The following is a 6,197-nucleotide window of genomic DNA, read 5'->3' as shown; positions in this document are numbered from 1 at the left end:
GCCACATGTCTGCAGTGGCTCAGGCCAGAAGCTTGGTGGGGGGTGGCTAGAACACAGCTCTCCGGCATGTAGCAAGCATGGACTGTGCATTTGCTTCCACTTCTTGCTGCCCCCAAGATCTCTGGGATTTGCAGTCCAAAATCACAGCAGTAGGACTCTGTAGAGTTGCTCATCATTTCCTCTTTCTGCTTCCAGGTGCCTCTGGGATTTGTAGCCCACAGTCACAGCCAGCAGTAGGTTTGAGTAGGGGAAGGGGTGTTTAACCCTCTCCCACCCACCCACCCCAGCCCCAGTACAGGGTTTAGGCAGTTCCTCCTCATAGACTGGGATGCATCCCCAACCAGGCTTGTCCCCCACTTCCCCTGCTCTAGGTAGGACTAGCCCTGCACTCTTTAGCAGACAGCCCAGCCCAGCTCAGGGCTACAAAGTGCTGGGATGCTGGGGGTCTCTGATTTAACTTCAACCAGGAAGGTGTCTGGGACAAAAGTTTCATAAACTACGTTCAAGTAGATTTATCTTAAACCAGTTTCAGCCACTTTGAAACCAGTTTATGTGCACTGAGCTTGTGTTCTGTTACTGATTTAAACCAGTTTCTGATCACTTGAACTGGTTTATGTGTGGCTTCTGTCTCTAGCCCTAGAACAGGGGTGGGCAATTATATCAGGCGGAGGGCAGCTTACTGAGTTTTGGCAAGCCATCGAGGGCCGCATGACAGGGAGCCAGAAGCCGATAGATATTAATTTTCTAAATGTTTTATGGGCCCCACAGGCCAGATAGAATGGCCTGGTGGGCCACATCCGGCTTGCGGGCTGCATTTTGCCCACCCCTGCCCTAGAGGGATTCTGAATAATGAGGAAGAGTTGGTTGAAAATCTATAGGTGAAAAGCAGCTTGGGTGAGAATGATCTTGAAACTGCAGTTCACAATTCTAAGGAATGAAGGTGTGAAGCTAGCAGAATAAAGATAATGGACTTCAAGAAAGTAGACTTCAGAAATCTTTTGGAATCACTAAGATCTTTTGGGGAATAATATAAGGGGTAAATGGACTGTATGCAGGAGAGCTGACAGTTAAAAGCAAAACGGAAAGCTAACCTGATGTACGTGAAAGGAAATCTAGCAAGTGTGGTATGGCTGCATCAAGAGCTCTTTAACGTCATTAAAAAAATTGAATATTAGAAAAAAGGTATGAACAAAAATACATGGTTGAGGATGAGTACGAAGCAATGACACAAAGCAAATTTATAGATTAAATCAGAAGGGTTGTAGTATTAAATGGGTTACAGCAAGCAAAAGACAGAAATGCAAAAAAACCTGAAGTTTTTAAATTTGTTAAAATGGAGGTTGGCAACCTATGGCCCGTGGGCTGCATCTGGCCCATGAAGAAACTGGATCCAGTCTGTAGTAGCTTGGGGAATTGGCAGCATGCATCATCTTCATCTTCAGCAGCAGGGGAAGTTTTGCACCTGCTGTGTTCAGCTTTTCCTCCCTAGTACATAAGAGGCACCATACCTGGGGTCCTAATGTCTGCCCTTTTTTATTGCAACATCTGCTGATTGCCAGGGAGTGCAATGCTGTGGCCTGTGGCAGGGGCTGGGTCATAAGCAGCAGCCCACAATGGCAAAATGGTTGCTAATGCCTGCTTTAAAAGTAAAAGGATGACAAAGAAAAGTAAAGGTCCATTGCTTGATAGGAAAGGAGAGCAAATAAGTGATGACACAGAAGAGGCTGAATATTCAACTTTTTTGCTTCAGTATTCAGAAGAAGGTTACCTTACTACTTAACAAAATTAATTTAAAAAAGTAGTTATGATGGCAGGTTAGAATAGGGAAATGACAGGTTATAAAGATTATTAAGGCAAGTTACATGTGTTCTAGTCAGCTAGGCCTCATTTAAATTCACTGTACAGCAGTTATGGAACTAACTGAAGTAATCTCTGTATCACTGGCAATTATTGAGAATTTGTGAAGGATGGGGCAGGTCCTGGAGGACTGTAAAAAGGTAAATATAGTACCTGTCTTTTGAAAGGGAAAGGAGGAGGCCACAGGGCCTTAAAAACAGTCAGCCTAGCTTCAGTATCTTCCCTACCTCGTCAAAAAAGAGCAAACTATTAAATAATCATTTTGGAAGCTTCTAGGGGATAAGTTAAAAACAAATCATGTCAGTCAAATCTAATTTCCTTCTATGACAGGATAACTGAGCCACTTAAATGGGGAATGCACATGTGATATATTTACAGTATTAAGACTTTTGATGCTGCCACATATAACATTTCATAAGCAAACTAAGGAAATATGTTCTTGATTAACAGATACAAAAGCAGTCAAAACCTAACCCAGCAAGTTGTTACTGTTTGTTTACTGTAAACCAACAAAATGTCTCCTCAGCAGACATTTAGGGCATTTTTATGTATGCTCCCAGTGAAATGCCAGGTGCTTTTAATTAATGAACCGTGTTAATTAAAAGCGCCCAGCACTGCATTGGAACCAGATGTATCAGTGGCGCGGTGCATGTCAGTGCTGAGAATATGGTGGTGTTTTAGTTCAAAGCACACTACTACCATTTTCTCAGCACTAATGTGTGCTGTGCCACTGATGCACATGACGCACAATGTTGCCAGCACACATCAATTTATGTGCTTGAGCAGACTTGATTAATTGAGTCTGCTCTGATGCGCTGATGTCCAGTGCCTTGGAGCAGACTCCCCGCATACGTGTAAGTGCCCTTAAAGTATACCCACAGGTGTCTGCAAGGACCTTATTCCATTCAGTGTTTTCATTAATGACTGAGATGTCAGAGTAGGGCATGCCCTTATAAAATTAGTGGATGACTGGTAGTTTTCAAGAAGTTCTGAGGGCTATTGAAGATAGGATTCAAAATCAAAATGATCTTGATAAATTGGAAAACTATTAAGGATCCAATATAAAGAAATTCAATAATGACAAATGCAAAGTAGTTCACTTAGCACAAATGCACAATTACAATATTGGGTAATATCTGGCTAGTGAGTTTTGTGATCCACAGTAGCCTCCAGATCCATTTCTTGCAATATTGGCTCATAGCAGTACTTCAGAAAAAGATTTGTGGGTTATGATGTCAACAATGTGATTCTGCTGAATTAAAGACAGACTTGAATACAGCACGCATAAAGAAGAGTGGTATCTGCAATACAGGAGAGGTAATTATTCCATACTATTCAGTGCTGGTGAGGCCTCATATATGAACTACTATGTCCAGTGTTGGCACCACACTTTTAAAAGTTACGAACAAGTTGGATAACTAGAGAACCAGAAAAATGGAAAGAATTTTGGAACATATAACCTATGAGGAAAACTTGAAGAAACTGGGTATGATTAGTTTAGAAAAGAAGACCAAAGGGGCACATAATAGCAGTCTTCCAGTACATAAAAGTTGTTTCATAGATCTGACAAAATAGGTGGCTGCCTATGAAAATGTATGCATTTCTGAACAAGTTAGTATATAAGGTGCCACCTTTGCCTTGGCTTGTGTTAGAAAAGGGACAGAGATCAAATGTTCTCTTTATGGGGGAAAGGACAAAAACTACATGACTTAATTCAAAATAAAGGAAATATAGGATAGCCAGACACTGGAAATGGCTAGTTAAGGAGGTTGTGAAATATCATATATTGAAGTTTCAAGACCACATTTGAAAGAAATGTTTTGAGCATGGTCTAAGTATACTTTTTCTGCCACAAAACAGGGAGCTAGAACAGATGACCTCTTGATGTTCCCTGCAAACATGGCATTTAGCATAATAGTTTGTGGCAAGGAGGCTTAGCAATACACGGGACAAAATAGAGGTTGTAAATTTGCTCAAGTTGACTCATTTGCTAGACAACCCCATTTAGTCCATATAAGCACTTTTCCTGAAGCTTAGTTAAATTTTTTATGCTGAAATATGTAGAGACCCGCAAATGCTTGGGTGTTTTTTTGTGGGGTTACTCTCTCTATTGTTTTGAAAATAGGGAGTCTATCGTCTTGAGAGCTTCTGTTTTATTTATTTATAAGCTGTTCTGTGATGACAAGCAGCATAATATTGAAGAATTTCATATTACAGTTAATTGAAAATTGCAAATGTCACCCCACAGAATTAGCAATATTTTGACATCTGCTGTCACCCTTTCTTCCTGAACTTCATTTTCCATGATACATCATGGTCCCTGAATTTCTTAGATGTGCTTCAGTTTATGCTTCTTCTTTCTTCTGAAAGCTTAACTTCTGCAAAGATCACAGTCACCGTAGAAGCTGTTAGATGAACATTCTGGCTTTTTCCAGGACCTTTTGAAGGATATATGAAAGTTTAGATTGATGTATTTGTTTCCCTGATTGTTGAAATGAATTTCCAGACCCAATAGAATCTCCATTTGGATATGCTACTCCAATGGTGAGAAAAAACAAAAGAAAAAAGGAAGCTTGATTGCAGAAATGAATGGCATTTTGTTTAAGGAGATACAGCAGTGCTACATTATAGTCTGCTTAATTTGTTCTTACATGGTTGATAGATGATCCTTGAAAGCTTATTGTTCTTTAAAAGGAATTTTCTGTTGGTAACAGTTAAAGTGATTCTGCAAAGGCTTTGTTTATTTCTTGCAAAACAGTGACATTTTCTTCTTAATACTTTATTTCCTGCTTGTAACACTTTAATGGTTCTGGAAAATGAATATCAAGCTACCATGTAATGTTGTTTTTCAACAGAAACTAATGCTATAAATTTAGATTTGAAAGCATTTAAGTATTCATTATTTTGTAAATAATGAAATAAACCACATACAAAACTTATATCCTCTAAAAATAAATCCTAGTGATCTCAACATAGTTTTATTTCTAGTGAAAAACAGGGGAAGTATAGTTTCTTTTAAAAACATTATTTATTTTGCTTCATTTTAAGTTTTAAGTGATGGGCCAAACTTTGTCATTATGTACACTAGCATAAACTAGAATAACCAATAGGCATCTGTGTTTTCCAGTTCCATACCTGCTCCTATGATGTGAATCTGAAATGCATATCACACAAAGATTGACATTACTTAGAAATGCAAAGAACCTAATAGCAGAAATTGAAATCTACTGTTTGACTCCAACACATTTAATATAATAAATCTTAAGCCCTAAAAAAATTGTGTTACTGTATATAAGACTGATTATATATTAGCTGATTTTGATATCTGTTGTACTCAGACCACTGTATATAATATGACTGTGCATCTGTTTACATAGCTGCATCTTTTCTTTTCTTTTTAAGCAACTATCTTGCATATATCTGTAAGGAGGTGCTCAGCCTTCAGAGGGCTGAAACCCAGTGGCAGGTAGATAGTCTGCCTGGCTGGAAGGCTGGGAGCCAGCTGAAACTGATCTCTTTCTTGCGTAAATGAGGGCCGCAAGAGGCAAGCCTGTAGTGCTAAAGAAGAAGTGCAGAGTTTAGGTTCCCCTGTCAAGGTCTGACAGCAGGTTTTGGTCCTGTTCGTTGTTTGCATTCTCCCTTGTTTTGTTGTGTGTTTTGTTTACTGTGGGAGCAAGGGTGCCCTATATAAAATAAACTGACTGGAAATCCTGAACATGGAGTTGCCTGCCCTTGGTAAGGAAGCTGAGTGAGTGACCTGCTTACAGTACTTTGGTGCTGCATTATTGCCAGTATCCTCATCACTTTTCCTCAGTTGGTTAGCCACCCATTTTGTCCTTCTCTTTGTTTTCCAGATTTTCCATGCAAAAAGGAGTTTAGAAGGCTCCATATACTTATACCTGTGAAAAGGACAAGGCCAGAGGAAAGGGAAGAGAGGGATTTTACAGTTTTGGAGCAAGGATGGTGCCAACCTGTGCTATGCAACACAAAAACAAGAGTTAGTTGCTACTTCACCTGGTCTTTTCACAGAACAGCATGGTCATTGCCTTCCTCAGGGGTTAAGGGCAGGAAGAGGTGCCTGTTTTATGGATCACTTAAACTTCATGGAAGTGGGCACAGACAGGGATGAATGATTGACTAGAAAACTCAACAGAAATTTTCCTCTGGGTTAACCCATTTAAAACTGGGCAACCTTGGAGGATGGCTGTCATGTAGGGCTCCTCAGCCCTGTTAATGTTGAGCACACTCCTGCATTGTTTATAAGCCTTGAATGACAGCAGTTTATCCAGGCAGCAATAGTACTTTAACCATTTTGATCAGTTCTGTACCTACATCTACTA

General features: G+C 39.9%; 1 protein-coding gene and 1 long non-coding RNA gene across 2 annotated transcripts in view; both read left to right on the top strand.

Annotated features, from left to right (window-relative positions):
- MMP16 (matrix metallopeptidase 16) overlaps window positions 1-6,197 on the top strand; it is a 383,499-nt gene that overhangs the window by 148,232 nt on the left and 229,070 nt on the right. The gene's annotated exons all lie outside the window — the stretch shown is intronic.
- The window catches only part of LOC109305015, a 9,799-nt gene continuing 5,170 nt past the window's right edge, over window positions 1,569-6,197 (top strand). Inside the window, exons 1-2 of the long non-coding RNA XR_002099536.1 lie at window positions 1,569-1,579; window positions 2,568-2,574. This is a non-coding gene — a long non-coding RNA (uncharacterized LOC109305015). The remainder of the gene's footprint in view (window positions 1,580-2,567; window positions 2,575-6,197) is intronic.

The sequence above is a fragment of the Gavialis gangeticus genome, unplaced genomic scaffold, assembly GCF_001723915.1.
Source record: "Gavialis gangeticus isolate Ggan-Ray unplaced genomic scaffold, GavGan_comp1, whole genome shotgun sequence".
In the NCBI taxonomy this organism is placed as follows: Eukaryota; Metazoa; Chordata; order Crocodylia; family Gavialidae; genus Gavialis; species Gavialis gangeticus.
The sequence above is the reverse complement of the archived record's forward strand: the minus strand, read 5'-3'. Positions and strand labels throughout refer to the sequence as shown.